This window comes from Ranitomeya variabilis, chromosome 3 (assembly GCF_051348905.1).
Source record: "Ranitomeya variabilis isolate aRanVar5 chromosome 3, aRanVar5.hap1, whole genome shotgun sequence".
In the NCBI taxonomy this organism is placed as follows: domain Eukaryota; kingdom Metazoa; phylum Chordata; class Amphibia; order Anura; family Dendrobatidae; genus Ranitomeya; species Ranitomeya variabilis.
The window spans coordinates 77,281,222-77,300,730 of record NC_135234.1 but is presented as its reverse complement, the minus strand read 5'-3'; the positions used below and the strand labels follow the sequence as shown (position 1 = coordinate 77,300,730).

Below are 19,509 nucleotides of genomic sequence, written 5' to 3'. Positions count from 1 at the left end.
GCATCCGTCACCAGATTTCACAATACATACTGCATTCATTGTTAAATAGATCTCTTAGTCCTTATGAGGCTGGCATACTTATTGTGATAACTTTTCAGAGTGACTGACCGTATAGGGCCTCATTTAGTCATCTCTATCCCCACAATCCTCCTGCCCTGCTTCATGCACATGACCCATCCTACGTCATCCACACAGCGCCCCCAATCACTCTCCTGCACCGGCGCACTTTGTTCTATTCTGCTGAGGGCAAAGTCCTGTAATGCGCATGCACCAGCTGTACTTCTGGGTCTGGGTCATCAGCGCTCTTTGGCCTTTCCTGATGCATGCGCATTACAGGACTTTGCTCTGCTCTCAGCAGGATAGAACAAAGGGCGCCTGCGCAGGAGCGCAATGGAGGACACTGTGTGGATGGTGTTGGATGCGTCATGCACATGAAGTTAGGCAGGAAGACAAAGATTGCGGGAATAGAGGAGGCACCAAGCAAGACCAGTGACGCCCATCAAACCGGACCTCGCCCTTTGGGGGAATTATAGAAGATATTTTTGGGGATATTCAGGGGGGATTGGTGACTTCTACAACTGGGCACTGCTGTAAAAGAGGCAGAAAAGATGGTGGCCTTAGTTTATATTGGGAAAACTTGGTGACAGGTTCCCTTTGAACAGTAAAAAATGGACAGCACTTGGATGAATCGCAGATGGCATCTGAGCTGTCTCCAGTTTTGGTTTGTTTTTTTATGGACATGTCTTTCAGTATCTGTTGGTGTCACTTGGTGAAAGTAGCCAAAATGTGTACACTGAGACCAATCATATATCTTTACAAATAAATGTACTAGCTCTGTATACAACTTCATTCTATATAATCGATGGGAAATACTGATTTACAGTAGTCGCTGTTCTTTTATGCGGTTGTGAACATGGATTGGGGTCATATTTCTATAACATGCATGAAATTGGTGTAACTGGGAGAAAGGCGTTGCCCAATCATCAGTTCCCTCTATTTATCATCCTAACGATCCTGGAAGGAAGGTTACAGTCTGGACCGGGGCATTTGCTGCTAAATGTAGAATCCACTTGTGCGGAGCTCCCAGTAAAAGCCTTGGTAACTCCTGGGAATAGCACAGTGTACAGGCGCTCCTTCACTTATCACACTGTGTGCTGTGAAATATCAGGAGAGAAGAGCGATAGCTCAGCCCCGTCTATCACCGCATCCTGAGACAGTGTTGGGATAGGGCTCCGCTCCTGATGGAGACTTGGCACTGACGGCACAGACAGAAGGAAGCTCCATGTAGGTCCAGCAGAGGACGGGGGGCTCAAGAGGCTTAAATAGTAGAAGGTAACTCCACAAGGTAACACTTGTCTCTTTTTTGTATTATGTCTGATTTCTAATGGGTCACGCGGATCACTAGTTCTAAAAAAACCTTATCGCCTACAATTTTTATTTTTAGATAGGCATGTACGGCAGTGTAGAGATGTTGCAGAGCTGCGTTTGTTAATGCCCTTGTCATACTATATAGACTTGCCATATTACCTGTGTAGAGGAGCTGAGTTAGCATCATTTGTAATAAAATATAATAATATATACCGGTATGTTAAATATATACACTGCAAAAAAGGAAATAAACATGTAGGGTGCCCAATGCTGTGATTACATGCTATAGTACACAAACACACGTATATATCTATATATACATACAACGGCACTCTGCATGCTATAGCTTACAGACATAAATACATATGTACATACAACAGTAGTGTGCATGCTATAACATACAGCACATATACACATACAACGGCACTGTGCATGTTTACAGCATACAAACATACAGTGGTGAAAATAGGTATTTGATACACTGCCGATTAACCAGGTTTTCCTACCTACAGAGAATGGAGAGGTCTGTAATTTTTATGATAGGTACACCAACTGTGAGAGGCAGAATCTTAAAAAGAAATCCAGAAAATCACATTGAATGATTTTTACATAATTAATTTGTATTTTATTGCATGAAATAAGTATTTGATGCAATAGAAAAACGGAACTTAATATTTGGTACAGAAACCTTTGTTTGCAATTACAGAGGTCAGATGTTTGCTGTAGTTCTTGACCAAGTTTGCACACACTGCAGCAGGGATTTTGGCCCCCTCCTCCATCCAGATCTTCAGATCTTTCAGGTTTCGGGGCTGTCGCTCGGCAATGTTGAGTTTCAGCTCCCTCCAAAGATTTTCTTTTGGGTTCAGGTCTGCAGACTGGCTATGCCACTCCACTACCATGAAATGCTTCTTACAAAACCACTCCTTAGATGTGTGTTTCAGGTCATTATCATGCTGGAAGACCCTGCCATTACCTACCTTCAATGCTCTTACTGAGGGAAGGCGGTTGTTGGCCAAAATCTCGTGATGCATAACCCCATCCATTCTGCTTTCAATACGGTGCAGTTGTAACAGGGGCCAGGGCTGTAGTCGTGGTCCCGGTGAGTATTTTGGCAGCTGCTGGCATCGGAGCAGGACACTGCGAGGGAGCGGAGGAAGATAAGTGTAATGTTTTTTGTGTTTTGTTTTTTTTAATCTTTTCTGATGGGACAAATCATACCAGCAACAGGATGGGGCCAATCATGCCAGGATCCCAGAAAAAAAATAATATTGCCCTCCACGCCCATGGGTGCGGAATGCAGTGCATATTCATTTAGCAGCAGGCACAGGAGTTTGCCAGAGCTCCAGCCTCCTATGACCCGATACTACGCCGAAACTGCTCTCCCACAGCCAGAGCCCATACAGCCAGACTATAAAACGCACCCCCCATTTTCCTCCACATTTTGTGAGGGAAAAAGTCCATTTTACAGTCTGAAAAATACGGTATTTAAAACTTTTTTTTACTTTTTTCTAACTTTTACTTTGTCCCACTATGGGACTATCATTTTTTGTAGGCTGATCGCTTCTACAGCATGAGTATGCTGCAGCTCTGCAGTGACAAACTTGCTCATCATGCACTGTGCATGATCAGCAACTTTCCTAGATCTGGTGACCCGGATGTCGTCATGACAACATTGGGTCACCATGGCAACGATCGGGACCCCGCCTCATGCCGCGGGGTCTTCGAACCAAAGGCAGAGGGGCTGTTAGCCCTCTGCCATCTTCCGGAATGCTCCAATCGTGTTCGATCACAGCATTTCGGGGGTTAAAGTGCCGGGACTGGACGTCATAATCCATCCCTGGTCAAATAGGCCTAGGTCACATGGACGGATTATTATGTCTGATGTCAGAAAGGGACTAATGCAGGTAATTAACGTAGAGTAGGAGGGCTTCTTAAGGAAAAACGAACAGGACTGTGAGAGCCAGAATTCTTGCTTGTTGGTAGGTGATCAAATACTGATTTCATGAAACAAAATGCAATTTAATTATTTAGAAGTTATACAATGTGATTTTCTGGTTTTTATTTTTAGATTCTGTCTCTCACAGTTGAAGTGTACCTAAAATAGAAATTACACACCTCTCCATTCTTTGTAGGTGGGAAAACTTGTAAAATCGTCAGTGTATCAAATACTTAGATTTCCCATTGGTATATGGTGCATGCTATAGCACACAGACATGGATACGTATATACATTCAGTGGCACTCTTAGTGCACTGAAGGTTGTTTTTTCCCTTGTTTAAGGCTGGTTTATGAAGCAGCAATAAACCAGCATAGTCTTTTAAATGGAAACGCTTCCTGTTTTGCCTCTCGACGAACGCAAGTGAGTAGCATTCCCACAATTGGTGTTAGAAATGTGGGCAGCGTTCCAAGCAAATGCGTGTGACTGTGATAAGCCAGTAAGCGATGTCAGACAAAATGAAGGACCTGATTAAACATCTGATGCAAGTCCAGCAGCAAGAGCTGGTGCAACAAGAGACAAGTAAGCTGCTTGTGAAGCAGCTCAAGCAATAGGACCAGCACAAACAACAGAAGCAGCAGATTCATTTGCTCACAGAGGCAGTTCGTGGCTCAATAACAGCTCCAATTCTAAGGTCAGTAGACGATTTTTCCATCAGGAAGTCGGTAAAGAGAGCCCTGCAAAAAATGACCATGGGTGACAATATAGAGGCCTTTTTGACCATTTTTGAAAGGGTCACCGAGAGAGAGAAACTTCCGCCAGAGCAATGAGCAGAGGTGTTGGTGCCATAATTGACAGGGAAGCCAAGGAAGACCTACTATGATTTGGCATTGCAAGACGCCAAGGAATATGGCAAACTACAAAACGGAAATTTTGGTGCTCTTAGGGGTGACAATGACTGTGAGGACATAGCGGGTTTACCACTGGGCGTATTATAGGGACAAACCACCTCGCTTCCAAATGTTTGAGCTACTGGACACCTGGTCCAAAAATGGTTTCAGCCAGAGTCCTCTACCCCTGCAAAGATGGTAGAGCAAGTGGTGATAAACCGGTTCGTGCTTTCCCTTCCGAGGCCAATACAGACTTGCCCAGGGTTATCCCTGGAATGCCGGTGAACTCGTCGGACTGGTCGAGAGGTCCCAGGAGTCGAGGGTTCCTTGGGAAAGCAGCCCACTTTATACTGGAGGTTCCAACAGGAATCGGTAGGCCCAATAGGGGATAGGGTGTCAAGATACAAAGGGGCGGAGGATGTAGTTCAGAGTTCCCTGCAACTTGCCTAATAATTCTGCACACAGTGTATTGTCATCTTGGACTATGCTATGCGGTACCCTGAAGCAGTTTCCATGAGAAACTCCTCGGCAAAAAGTATAGCCCATGAGTTGGCCCACTTTTTTTTACCGGACAAGGTTACTGAGGGAGATCTTGACCGACCAAACAACACCCCTTATGAGTAAGGTCATGAGGGAACTGTGTAAGGCCTTGCAAATTACACCAATGAAGACATCAGTGTACCATCACCAGAGAGACGACCCTGTGGAAAGATTTACTAAAACATTGAAGAGTATGTTTAGGAAGACCATAGAAAAGAACAGTAGAGTATGGGACGAGATGACGTAAGCCATACCAGGTCTACCATGTCAATTTCATCAATTCAATACAGAGAACCAGTGGAAACTCTTGTTTGCTGGTCAAGCCAGAAGCCAAGGTGGAAGGAGTTGCAATAGCAGAGATGCTGTCGAAGCCCCAAAAATAGCAGTGGCGAGAATTGCTGCAGCAGAACAGGGACCTGTTCTCGGAATTGCCGGGGTGTGTACATTTGTATATGTACACTGCTCAAAAAAATAAAGGGAACACTTAAACAACAGAATGTAACTCCAAGTAAATCAAACTTCTGTGAAATCAAACTGTCCACTTAGGAAGCAACACTGTTTGACAATCAATTTCACATGCTGTTGTGCAAATGGAATAGACAACAGATGGAAATTATTGGCAATTATCAAGACACCCCTATAAAGGAGTGGTTCGGCAGGTGGGGACCACAGACCACATCTCAGTACCAATGCTTTCTGGCTGATGTTTTGGTCACTTTTGAATGATGGCTGTTCTTTCACACTCGAGGTAGCATGAGATGGACTCTACAATCCACACTAGTGGCTCAGATACTGCAGCTTTTCCAGGATGGCACATCAATGCGAACTGTGGCAAGAAGGTTTACTGTGTCTGTCAGCGTAGTGTCCAGAGTCTGGAGACGCTACCAGGAGACAGGCCAGTACACTAGGAGATGTGGAGGGGGCTGTAGGAGGGCAACAACCCAGCAGCAGGGCCGCTACCTCAGCCTTTGTGCAAGGAGGAACAAGAGGAGCACTGCCAGAGCCCTACAAAATGACCTCCAGCAGGCCACAAATGTGAATGTGTCTGCACAAACGGTTAGAAACCGACTCCATGAGGATGGTCTGAGTGCCCGACATCCACAGATGGGGGTTGTACTCACAGACCAACACCGTGCAGGATGCTTGGCATTTGCCACAGATCACAAGGATTGGCAAATTCGCCACTGGCACCCTGTGCTCTTCACAGATGAAAGCAGGTTCACACTGAGCACGTGTGACAGACGTGACAGAGTCGGAAGACGGCATGGAGAGCGATCTGCCTGCAACATCCTTCAGCATGACAGGTTTGGCAGTGGGTCAGTAATGGTGTGGGGTTGCATTTATTTGGAGGGCCGCACAGCACTCCATGTGCTCGCTAGAGGTAGCCTGACTGCCAATAAGGTACTGAGATTAGATCCTCAGACCCCTTGTGAGACCATATGCTGGTGCGGTTGTCCCTGAGTTTCTCCTAATGCAGGACAATGCCAGACCTCATGTGGCTGGAGTGTCAGCAGTTCCTGCAAGATGAAGGCATTGAATCTATGGACTGGCCTGCCCAGACCTGAATCTGATTGGACACATCTGAGACATCATGTCTCGCACCATCCACCAACGTCACGTTGCACCACGGACTGTCCAGGAGTTGACGGATGGGAGGAGGTCTGGGAGAAGAGAGACCTCTCAGGAGACCATCCGTCACCTCATCAGGGGCATGCCCAGGAACTGTATGGGGGTCATACAGGCATGATGAGGCCACACACACATTACTGAGCAACATTTTATTGTTTTCAGGCATTTCCACTGAAGTTGGATCAGCCTGTAATTAGATTTTCCACTTTGATTTTGAGTATCGTTCCAAATCCAGGCCTCCATTGGTTAATAAATTTGATTTCCATTGATGATTTTTGTGTGATTTTGTTGTTAGCACATTCAACTTTGTACAGAACAAAGTACTCAATGAGAATATTTCATTCATTCAGATCTAGGATGTGTTATTTGAATGTATAATACTTGTATGATACATGTAATCTTGTTAATGTTATGTTTTATATATTAATTTGGATGGATTTGCCTGGATATCATTTTGCACATTTAATGGTAATTATTATAAAGATTATATCCTGCTTGGAATGATGGCTACATACTATAGGATGGTTTTTGTTTCATAGACGATGTCTATATCCAACATAAAACCATTTTTGAGTTATTTATATCACCTTAATGGGGCTCATTGTCTTTATTACTATGCAGTTAATAATTCATTACCAAGGTCATCAGCAGCATGTGCATAAAGCTCACAAGTACTCCTATGTCCACGTAAGGTTTGCTTAATATATATAGACAGGCTTTTTTGGCCATTATGTATTATCATAATTACTTTCCTTCTGTATGCGTTTCAGCCAATGTTCCAGGAACCCACTAATGGTTCTAGAGTACGTCATGTCAATATGCATTAACGTACATGGATATCCGATTACCTGGCTTAAAAATATTAACTCTTTAAGAATGCAGCTGATACTGATCATTAGTTGCTGCCATTTTGACAACTTTTTAATTTATTTTAATAAAAACTTATTTGGCTGTAATTATTATTTTTTTTCTTAGTTTCCAAAAAAGGGTAGTTTTACTCAGTGGTTTTTTTTTTAGCCAAAGCCAGAAGTGAATCCAGCAGGAAGAGTCGTCTTTTATTTATATTTTCCTTTGCTCTGGAATTGGATCGGAAAACTGCACCACATTTTTGTAATGACAGAGTTGTTAAACACATTCTCCATGCACCAATGAAAATACCACAATCTTTGTACAAGAATGTCTCGCATGAATATATATCAGGACATCAGTTCGGGAAACTGCCCCCTGAGGAAGGAGCCTAGTGCTCCGAAACGGGCGTCGGGGTGGACTCTGGACCACTCACTGCATCATTACCAGGTAGTTACATGCTTATATGGGTGTTTCTGGACATGATGTTTGATACTGTTATCGATGATTATGGGGACACTGATCCTAGTTTGTATATGGCCATGGGCCCTTTACAATAATGGCAGTATAAGTGTTGCAGTGATGTGGACATGAGTCCTTTGGTTTATTGTACCACCATATGGTGCTTCATCTGTTTCCCTCTGTTTTCCGGTTACCTGTTCTTTATTGTATTATCTCATTTTAATGAATATTTAATAAATTTTCACTTTTTATGGGATTTTTGGACTGCATTTTGTGAGGTTCTTTAACCACATTTTTGGAGCAGTTTTTCATGCAGTTTTTTTTAAAGCAAATTCCTGCTGAATACATATGTTATGATCCGGTGACCTTGGAGCCGCATGAAACTTTCTCTGGAGTCGGTGGAACCTGTACTGACCGCAATCCTGAACTAACACCGCAACTAGAAGTAGCCGTGGGGTGTGCCTAACACGAACCTAGACACCTCGACACAGCCAGAGGACTAAATACCCCTATAGAGGGAAATAGGAATGCTACCTTGCCTCAGAGCAGACCCCCAAAGGATAGACAGCCCCCCACGAATAATGACTGTGAGTAGGAGAAGAATAGACACACGCAGGTAGAAACAGGATTTAGCAAAAGAGGCCACTCTAGCTAAATAGGAAAGGATAGGACAGATTACTAGGCGGTCAGTATTAAAACCCTTCCAAAAATATCCACAGCAGATAATACAAAAAGTTCCACAATCTAACTAAAGACATGGAATGTATATCTGCCACTCCTGAGAATCCAACAAGACTGAGAAAATACTGACACAATCGAAGCTGGACAAGAAAACACAAAGAATAGCACTGAATTGTGAAGCACACAGCATGTGTGCCACAGGAAAAAAAACCCAGACACTTATCTTTGCTGATTTGGCAGAATGGCAGGAGGAACCAGGCAGAGGTCCATAACCTCCCAAGAACAATTGACAACTGGCAAGGACAAATGAATCCTGCACGCCTAAATACCCCAGTCAGAACTGCAATCAGCAGATACACCTGACCAGGGCTGCAACTCGGGCAACTGCATTACCACCTACAACCACCGGAGGGAGCCCAAAAGCAGAATTCACAACAGTACCCCCCCTTGAGGAGGGGTCACCGAACCCTCACCAGCGCCCCCCGGCCGATCAGGACGAGCCAGATGAAAGGCAGGGACCAAATCAGCAGCATGGACATCAGAAGCAAAAACCCAAGAATTATCCTCCTGGCCATAACCCTTCCATTTGACAAGGTACTGAAGCCTCCGCCTCGAAAAACGAGAATCCAAAATCTTCTCAACCACATACTCCAACTCCCCATCAACCAACACAGGGGCCGGAGGATCAACAGAGGGAACAACGGGCACCACATATTTCCGCAATAAAGATCTATGGAAGACATTATGGATAGCAAAAGAGGCCAGAAGCGCCAATCGAAAAGACACCGGATTAATAATCTCAGAAATCCTATAAGGACCAATAAACCGAGGCTTAAACTTAGGGGAAGAGACCTTCATAGGAACATGACGGGAAGACAACCAAACCAAATCCCCAACCCGAAGCCGGGAACCAACACACCGACGACGGTTAGCAAAACGTTGAGCCTCCTCCTGAGACAACACCAAATTGTCCACCACATGAGCCCAAATCTGCTGCAACCTGTCAACCACAGAATCCACACCAGGACAGTTGGAAGGCACAACCTGCCCAGAAGAAAAACGAGGATGAAAACCAAAATTACAAAAAAAGGCGAAACCAAAGTAGCTGAACTAGCCCGATTACTAAGGGCAAACTCGGCCAATGGCAAAAAGGCCACCCAATCATCCTGATCGGCAGACACAAAGCATCTCAAATAAGTCTCCAAAGTCTGATTAGTTCGCTCGGTCTGGCCATTTGTCTGAGGATGAAATGCAGAAGAAAAAGACAAATCAATGCCCAGCCTAGCACAAAAGGCCCGCCAAAACCTAGAAACAAATTGGGAACCTCTGTCGGACACAATATTCTCCGGAATACCATGCAAACGAAACACATGCTGAAAAAACAACGGAACCAACTCTGAAGAGGAAGGCAATTTAGGCAAAGGCACCAAATGAACCATCTTAGAAAACCGGTCACAAACAACCCAGATAACCGACATCCTCTGGGAAACCGGAAGATCAGAAATAAAATCCATAGAAATATGCGTCCAGGGCCTCTCAGGGACCGGCAATGGCAAAAGTAACCCACTAGCACGGGAACAACAAGGCTTGGCCCGCGCACAAGTCCCACAGGACTGCACAAAAGAACGCACATCACGTGACAACGAAGGCCACCAAAAGGACCTACCAACCAAATCTCTGGTACCAAAAATACCAGGATGACCAGCCAACACAGAACAGTGAACCTCAGAAATCACTCTACTAGTCCATCTGTCAGGAACAAACAATTTCCCCACAGGACAGCGGTCAGGTCTATCAGCCTGAAATTCCTGAAGAACCCGCCGTAAATCAGGGGAAATGGCAGAAAGGACCACCCCTTCTTTCAGAATGCCGACCGGTTCAAGGACCTCAGGAGAATCAGGGAAAAAACTCCTAGAAAGGGCATCAGCCTTAATATTCTTAGAACCCAGAAGATACAAAACCACGAAATCAAAACGGGAAAAAAACAAGGACCATCGAGCCTGTCTAGGACTCAGCCGTTTGGCAGACTCGAGGTAAATCAAATTCTTATGATCAGTCAGGACCACAATACAGTGCTTAGCTCCCTCAAGCCAATGTCGCCACTCCTCAAATGCCCACTTCATAGCCAACAACTCCCGATTGCCGACATCATAATTACGTTCAGCAGGCGAAAACTTGCGGGAGAAGGAGGCACGCGGTTTCATCAAAGAACCAACAGAATCCCTCTGAGACAAAACGGCCCCTGCCCCAATCTCAGAAGCGTCAACCTCAACCTGAAACGGAAGAGAAACATCTGGTTGGCGCATCACAGGAGCAGAAGTAAATCGGCGTTTAAGCTCCTGAAAGGCAGAGACAGCCGCAGAGGACCAATTCGCCACATCAGCGCCTTTTTTCGTCAAATCAGTCAAGGGTTTAACCACGCTGGAGAAGTTAGCAATGAAACGGCGATAAAAATTAGCAAAACCCAAAAATTTCTGAAGTCTCTTCACGGATGTAGGTTGAATCCAATCATGAATGGCCTGAACCTTAACAGGATTCATCTCCATAGATGAGGGAGAAAAAATAAAGCCCAAAAAAGAAACCTTCTGCACCCCAAAGAGACACTTAGACCCCTTCACAAACAAAGCATTGTCACGAAGGATCTGAAATACCATCCTGACCTGTTCCACATGAGACCTCCAATCATCGGAAAAAATCAAAATATCGTCCAAATATACAATCAAGAATTTATCAATATAAGTCTGGAAGATATCATGCATGAAGGATTGAAAAACAGATGGAGCGTTAGTGAGCCCGAATGGCATCACAAGGTATTCAAAATGGCCTTCGGGCGTATTAAACGCAGTTTTCCATTCATCACCCTGCTTAATACGAACAAGATTATATGCCCCCCGAAGGTCAATCTTCGTAAACCAACTAGCCCCCTTAATCCTAGCAAACAAATCGGAAAGCAAAGGTAAAGGGTATTGAAACTTGACCGTGATCTTATTCAAGAGGCGATAATCAATACAAGGTCTCAAGGAGCCATCCTTCTTAGCAACAAAGAAAAAACCCGCTCCCAACGGTGAAGAAGATGGCCGAATATGCCCTTTCTCCAAAGACTCCTTAACATAACTCCGCATGGCGGTATGTTCAGGCACAGACAGGTTGAAAAGTCGGCCCTTAGACTTGATTCCAGGCAGTAAGTTTCCTATCGCACAATCACAGTCCTGGGGGGTGGAAGGGAACTGGACTTGGGCTCATCAAATACATCCTGAAAATCAGACAAAAACTCTGGAATTTCAGAAGAGGAAGAAGAGGAGATTGACATCAAAGGAACATCATTATGAACCCCCTGACAATCCCAACTAGTCACAGACATAGATTTCCAATCCAACACAGGATTATGTACCTGCAACCACGGAAAACCCAGCACGATAACATCATGCAAATTATGCAACACCAGAAATCGACAATCTTCCTGATGGGCTGGTGCCATGTGCATGGTCACCTGTGTCCAAAACTGGGGCTTATTTTTAGCTAAAGGTGTAGCATCAATCCCCCTTAAAGGGATAGGGTTCTGCAAAGGCTGCAAGGGAAAACCACAACGCCTGGCAAACTCAAAATCCATTAAGTTCAAGGCGGCGCCTGAATCCACAAACGCCATGACAGAAAATGATGACAATGAGCAGATCAAGGACACCGATAACAGAAATTTAGGTTGTACAGTACTGATAGTAAATGAACTAGCGATCCTTTTTGTCCGCTTAGGGCAGACTGAAATGACATGAGAAGCGTCGCCACAATAATAACACAACCTATTCTGACGTCTGAATCCTTGTCGTTCCGTTCTAGACAAAATCCTATCACACTGCATTGGCTCAGGACCTTGCTCTAAGGACGACGCCACAGCGCGCACAGTTTGACGCTCCCGCAAGCGCCGATCAATCTGAATGGCCAGAGACATAGAATCACTCAGACCGGAAGGCGTGGGGAACCCCACCATAACATCTTTAACGGATTCAGAAAGACCCTTTCTGAAAATTGACGCCAAAGCATCATCATTCCATTTAGTCAACACAGACCATTTTCTAAATTTCTAACAATACAATTCTGCCGCCTCTTGACCCTGAGACAGGGCCAACAAGGTTTTCTCCGCTTGATCCACAGAATTCGGTTCATCATATAATAATCCTAAAGCCTGAAAAAAGGAATCTACATTAAGCAAGGCAGGATTCCCAGATTCCATGGAAAATGCCCAATCCTGAGGATCGCCACGCAGCAGGGAGATGACAATTTTATCCTGCTGAATAGAATCACCGGAGGATCGCGGTCTCAGAGCAAAAAACAGTTTACAATTGTTTTTAAAATCCAAAAATTTGGACCTATCACCAAAAAACAAATCAGGGGTAGGAATCTTCGGCTCTAAAGCAGGAGTCTGAACAATATAATCAGAAATACCCTGTACCCTAGCAGCAAGCTGATCTACACGAGAAGCTAGTTCCTGAACATCCATGCTGGCACAAGACTCCTCAGCCACCCATAGCTAAAGAGGGAAAAAAAGACAAAACAGACTGCAGAAAAAAAAATGGCTCAACACCTTTCTTCCCTTCGTCTGAGATGCATTTAACTCATTGTTGGCCAGTTGTACTGTTATGATCCGGTGACCTTGGAGCCGCATGAAACTTTCTCTGGAGTCGGTGGAACCTGTACTGACCGCAATCCTGAACTAACACCGCAACTAGAAGTAGCCGTGGGGTGTGCCTAACACGAACCTAGACACCTCGACACAGCCAGAGGACTAAATACCCCTATAGAGGGAAATAGGAATGCTACCTTGCCTCAGAGCAGACCCCCAAAGGATAGGCAGCCCCCCACGAATAATGACTGTGAGTAGGAGAAGAATAGACACACGCAGGTAGAAACAGGATTTAGCAAAAGAGGCCACTCTAGCTAAATATGAAAGGATAGGACAGATTACTAGGCGGTCAGTATTAAAACCCTTCCAAAAATATCCACAGCAGATAATACAAAAAGTTCCACAATCTAACTAAAGACATGGAATGTATATCTGCCACTCCCGAGAATCCAACAAGACTGAGAAAATACTGACACAATCGAAGCTGGACAAGAAAACACAAAGAATAGCACTGAATTGTGAAGCACACAGCATGTGTGCCACAGGAAAAAAAACCCAGACACTTATCTTTGCTGATTTGGCAGAAAGGCAGGAGGAACCAGGCAGAGGTCCATAACCTCCCAAGAACAATTGACAACTGGCAAGGACAAATGAATCCTGCACGCCTAAATACCCCAGTCAGAACTGCAATCAGCAGATACACCTGACCAGGGCTGCAACTCAGGGGCAACTGCATTACCACCTACAACCACCGGAGGGAGCCCAAAAGCAGAATTCACAACACATATCTGAATATGGTTAAAAAAATACGTGAAAAGCATAATGTATATACATGAACCCCTGATAATCACAATACCAGGGCTTCCTTTGTCAACACTGCAATCAATACTAAATGCAAGAGATATGAGGTATACTGATGAATGCTGTGAATCGTTACCACCCTCCCATGGTTGAGGCACCAGTGAAGCTACTTTACATGATCAATCCAGAATATGGAGCTTGCTAATGCTAGTAAAACCAACAATACATATGCCTGTACTTTTACATCCTGATTCAGACATACACTGGCAAGCAAAAGGGGAACAATCTTAACTATCCAAACTTAATAACATATGTCTCATGGCCTACTGAACTTATCCTTATTTGACTTTTGAATTTATGTGTCTTTCTTTGGTTGGTCAAGAAACACAGACTATTACCTCCTCTCTGTGAATGCCATGGGTGGGGTTAGTCAGCACTGGAAGCTTTGAAATTGCAGTTGCTATAATGCTGGCTAATCAGTAGAAGAGTGAGACTCTAATTTTGCGCCATCTTGGATATTTTGCTGGGACTGTTCTATTTGTTATCATCTGATTTTTGGTTCGATAAAGTATTGCAATACTGTTTTACCCTCACACTCAACTTTGAGGCCATCATAGATCCTGGTCAAGTATCCAAGACCTTTGGTTGTGATGCAACCACATAGCATCAGACATCCTCCACCAAACTTGACAGTTCCGTAGATTTCTTTATATGTTAGCAAATTTTTCCTTTGGTTCATCCAAAACCGTTTGCAACCATCAGAGCCTAGTCTATAGACTTTCATCTCATTCCTCCAAAGCACCCATTTCTAATCTACTGTACACTTTTCATACTTTTTTGCAAACTCAAACCAACACTTCTTATGGCGCTATTGAAGTTAAGGCTACTTAACCTTTTTTCAGGCCACCATTCCAGATTTGTGTAATGTGCATTGCACTGTGTTTGCATGGACATCTGTGATCTCACTATTATGAAGCATATGAGCCCTGTCCACTGCTGTGTCTGTTGTTGCTCCAGAACTGATAGACCTTGTAATGAGCTGACTTGTTGGCTTTGATATTTTGCTTGGACGTCCACCTTGTGGCTTTTGAATGGATAGATGATTTTAATTTTGTATTCTTTTAACTGTAATGGCACTCACATGATGCAGTTTGGCAATTTTCTTGGCCAAGAGACCACTATCGATGAGTTCAATGATGCTGTTTCCCTTTTTTTGGGAAATCTTCTTCATGGTTATTATTCGATTCGAACCAGTGACCTTTCGCTTGGGAAGCTTCCTAATATCACACTGAACTATTAGGTAATGTGAGAACAGGTTATACTTTGTAGTATTCAGGAAGAAAAAGATTTGTCCTCAACCAGGAGCAAAATAGTAACAATGCAGTGACCTAACAAGCAGCTGTATAACTAATCATATGCTAAACAGTTGCAAGTCAAATTGATGTATGAGATAGCCAAGATGATTGTCTATACAAAAAGATGGTAGTCTCATGTTCGAAGCAGTAATGGATGGTGAGAAATGGAGCCTGAATTGAAAAATTCAAAACATTGTTACCCTTTTGCTCAAAATAAGAAGTATATATATATAAATATATATATATATATATATATATATATATATATATATATATAAATAAATATATATATATATATATATATATATATTTTATTAAAGATAATATATCTTCTTATTTTGAGACGCATATATATAGCAGAGATCATAGAATACAAAAAATAAGCTTTCAAATGGAAACACAAATCTGATCCACCATATTGTAGTGTTCTCATTCAACCCAATTTTTTCCAGTTGTAACTGAAGTCTCCTGGGCTTCAATTTAAAACTGTAACAGGTCCACCATCTATTATGTTCGATTGATAATACTGGTGTCTTATGTGGCAAAGGAGCTTCTGTGCACACTAAGGTTTCTTCCAAACCCCTTATAGGTTTTCTCTTGCATTGGTTGGTTCAAATGTTTAGGTCAATCAAGCGTTGTCAGTTTTATAGTGGAAAACTGCTTAAAATGGTGCAAAGTTTTTGCGCAATTCATAACCTCAAAAATTTTGCCATTTTTGTTATTTTTACCCCTCTTGTCTGCCAAGTTTTTTGTAAAGTGGGCAGAGCTTAGCCGTGAGAATGCATTTCCAAGCGCTGATGACAATTTCATAATTTATATAAAAAGTTAAGTAAATTACAACAGACAGGTGCTCAAATCTGACACTGAACTACATTTCTTAAGGGGGCACAGGGTAACTTTTAGATTCAGCAAATAAATCAAGAGAAGCCCATTTCTTAGTGAATTTGGCTCACCTATCCCCAGCATAACATGGGAATATAAACTGATGATGACCTTTGACAGTCTTAGTGAAGGAATGAATGTGTCGCATGGATTTATGTCTTTTTACATCAACTAAGGAACTAAGGAATTTGCCCTTCAGACTATGTGGTTCATCACAACAGAACCAGACCCCAATCAGAGGACAATAAAACATTCCCTATCTAAGAACTGGTCCAGTATTTATGGACATAACTGTTTATCATCCATGGCAATTCTGCTTCACGTCACCTGTCTTATCCATGTTTTGTTTTTTTCTGTGATGTTTTGTGCATAAATATGTGATTCTCCAGAATTTCTTTTAGTCTATGTCTGATGAAGAGGCCTGAGTAGTCTCGAAAGCTTGCAATTTGTTACCATCTTTTCAGTTAGCCATTAAAAGGTATCAACCACTGAGGACTCTCAATTCTAAATATTTTTCTATCTACTGGCTAACACGGTACCAAGATATATATCTTTCCTTTATCCCCAGCACACACTTCATTGGGACATAGTTCTTGGGGCCCACAGTCCCTTGTGCTTTTGCACATTACAATTAGATCTGTACACTGTGATTCGTTATTTATATTTCCATTTGCAGTTTCTCATTGTACTTGTGACTTGAAAGTCACAATTTAGAACCACCGCACAGATTGAGGAACCAGCTGCACAATGATACAACTTGCTTGGAGACACCTTTTTCCTTTGTCGTCTAAGTTTTGTGTCAGAAATAGCGGTATCAGACTGTCAGTGGTTATTCCATCCCACACGTCCCATTTCTTTCCGCGTGAATTACCCAACTTAAGTTTTTGTCACCGGATACCCCAGCTGAAGCAGAGTGAAAATTGAGTTAGATATGTATGCAAAACTATTTTTTTAGCTCTGCTATCTTTTATCAGACTCCTGTGAGTATAATAAAGACATATGGGTGGAAAGCCCCATTGAATAGTGGAGCTTGGGTATTTCACTTTGTTTGGTTCTGTGTAAAATAAAAGACGTAGAAAAAAGCTAATTTTTAAATGTAAAAAAAAGACAAACTCCAGAACTGTCCAATCACTGGTATCTTCTACTGGATTTCTGTTGGTTTTAAACAGTACATAAGATCCAATAATTGCATTTGCGCCTGTTTTTTGACAAGTTTTTGGTGTTTTGCCCCTTTTGCGTTTGTACTAAAGTCATCTTTTCCATATGTTTTGATTTTTTTTTTTTAGTTCACCACTATGGTTGGAATTTGGAGTTTCCAGATGTTTTTGCCTGATTCATCATTTTTTAATTTTTAAAAAGTCATAAACTTGGTTGAAAATGTAATCCAGTCCTCCATTGAGTGATTCCATGTCCCTGATTAATTAATGAGTTAATTTATTAAGACTGACATTTGATACACTAATATTAATGAGGGGCGTGCAGGAGTTTCTCTCCTTTTATTCCTAAAGCAGCCAGTGAATTGGAGGTATTCTTTGCAGCATGAGATAGTGCATTGTCATGCATGAAGATGATTTTGCTAAAGCTGGCACCGTTTTCTTTTTGTACCATGGAAGAAAGTGGTCAGTCAGAAACTCTATATACTTTGCCATGGTCATTTTCACACTTTTAGGTACCTTAAAGGGTCTATCAGCTCTCTCCCCATGATTCCAGCCCAAAACATGACTCCTCCACCTCCTTGCTGTTGTCGCAGGCTTGTTGGGGCATGGTGACCATCTACCAACCATCCACTACTCCATCCATCTGGACCATCCAGGGTTACACGGTATTTATCAGTAAACAAGACTGTTTTAAAATTAGTCTTCATGTATGTCTGGGCCCACTGCAACCTTTTCTGATCGTGAGCACTGTTTAGGGGAGGCCGAATAGTAGCTTTATGCACAACTACAAACATTTGGAGGAATGCACATCTTGAGGTTTGGGTGACACCAGAGGCACCAGCAGCTTGAAATACCTGTTTTTGCATTGTAATTGTATTTTAGCAGCTGCTTTCTTAATTCAAATAATTTGGCCTTCCTCATTATGCCTTTATCTGCATAACCCTGACTGTGTTCTTTATCAGCCACAATTCTCTTCACAGTACAATGATCACACTTAAAGCGGTTTTCCCATGAACAAAGTACATTTCAGTTAATATCTCTTGGAATAAAAATAAGTCTCACAATTGGAGGTGTTTATAAAAAATGTTCTTGTGTTGAAATTATCTTATAAATGTGCCCATGCTGTGTACTGTATATTGGCTGTGTCTGACCATGCAGGGAACATGATCTGATCATACCACAGCTCCTGGCCAGGGGAGGACGCAAAAGAGAGGACACAGACATTAAAATATGGGATCACAGCTGATTCTTTTTGTGAGGTAAAACATTTCACTGCCTGATTTTAAGCAATGTTTTACATAAAAAAAAATCAGCTGTGGTCTCCTGCTGTCCTGTCTGTATTCACTTTTGCTTCCTCCCCTGCCCAGGAGCTGTGGTATGATCAGGCCATGTTCCTGTACAGTCAGACACAACCATTACACAGTACACAGCAGGGACATATTTATAAGATTATCTCAGCACAGGAACATTTTATTTAAACACATCCAATTGTGGAAATTATTATTATTCCATGATCTATTGATTAAGATGTTTTAACTTTGAGGGAAACCCCTTTACGTTTTTGTGAAATATCTAACATTTTTACACATTCTCCAAGGCATTGCACTGTTTGATGTTTTTCAGCAGCATACAGGTTCTTTTTCTATTCCACATCGCTTGAAACCTGTGGCCTGCTTAGTAATGTGGAACGTCCTTCTTAGGGTATGTGCACACATTGCGGATTTGGCTGTGGATCCACAGCGGATTTGGCCCTGCGGATCCGCAGCAGTTTTCCATGAGTTGTACAGTACCATGTAAACCTATGGAAAACCAAATCTGCAGTGCCCATGCTGCGGAAAATTCCGCGCAGAAACGCTGCGGATTATTTTCCGCAGCACGTAAATTCTTTGTGCGGATTCCGCAGCATTTCACACTTAATCCATTATAGGATTCCACAGGTGTGAAAACGCAGGTGAAATACGAACAAAATCCGCAATAAATCCTCAGGAAACCCGCATGGAATCCGCAACTAAAACACAGGTCATTTTACCTGTGGATTCTGCAGAATCCACGCGGAACAATCCGCAAACGAATCCGCTACGTGTGCACATACCCTTAAGCAGTTTTCCTTTAATTGAGCTCACTTGGCAAACTAATTATCAAAGGTATCAACAAATACTAGGCCTAGATAGTTGGCACTTCCAATATCAATACATCCTACAAACATATGGAAGTGAATGCCAAACTGTTAGAAATAACTATGCAAATTTTATTAAACAAAAACAAGTACATCACATGTTAAAAGAAGGGGATAAAGACACAACAAAATTAAAAAAAAAATTAAATTAAAAAAATATAGTAAAAAT

General features: G+C 42.6%; 1 protein-coding gene across 1 annotated transcript in view; it reads left to right on the top strand.

The window, feature by feature from the left end:
• Positions 1-1,050: 1,050 nt before the first annotated feature.
• TRPV1 (transient receptor potential cation channel subfamily V member 1) overlaps positions 1,051-19,509 on the top strand; it is a 123,695-nt gene continuing 105,236 nt past the window's right edge. The window contains exon 1 of the mRNA XM_077294222.1: positions 1,051-1,345. The gene's annotated coding sequence lies outside the window, so the exon portion shown is untranslated. The remainder of the gene's footprint in view (positions 1,346-19,509) is intronic.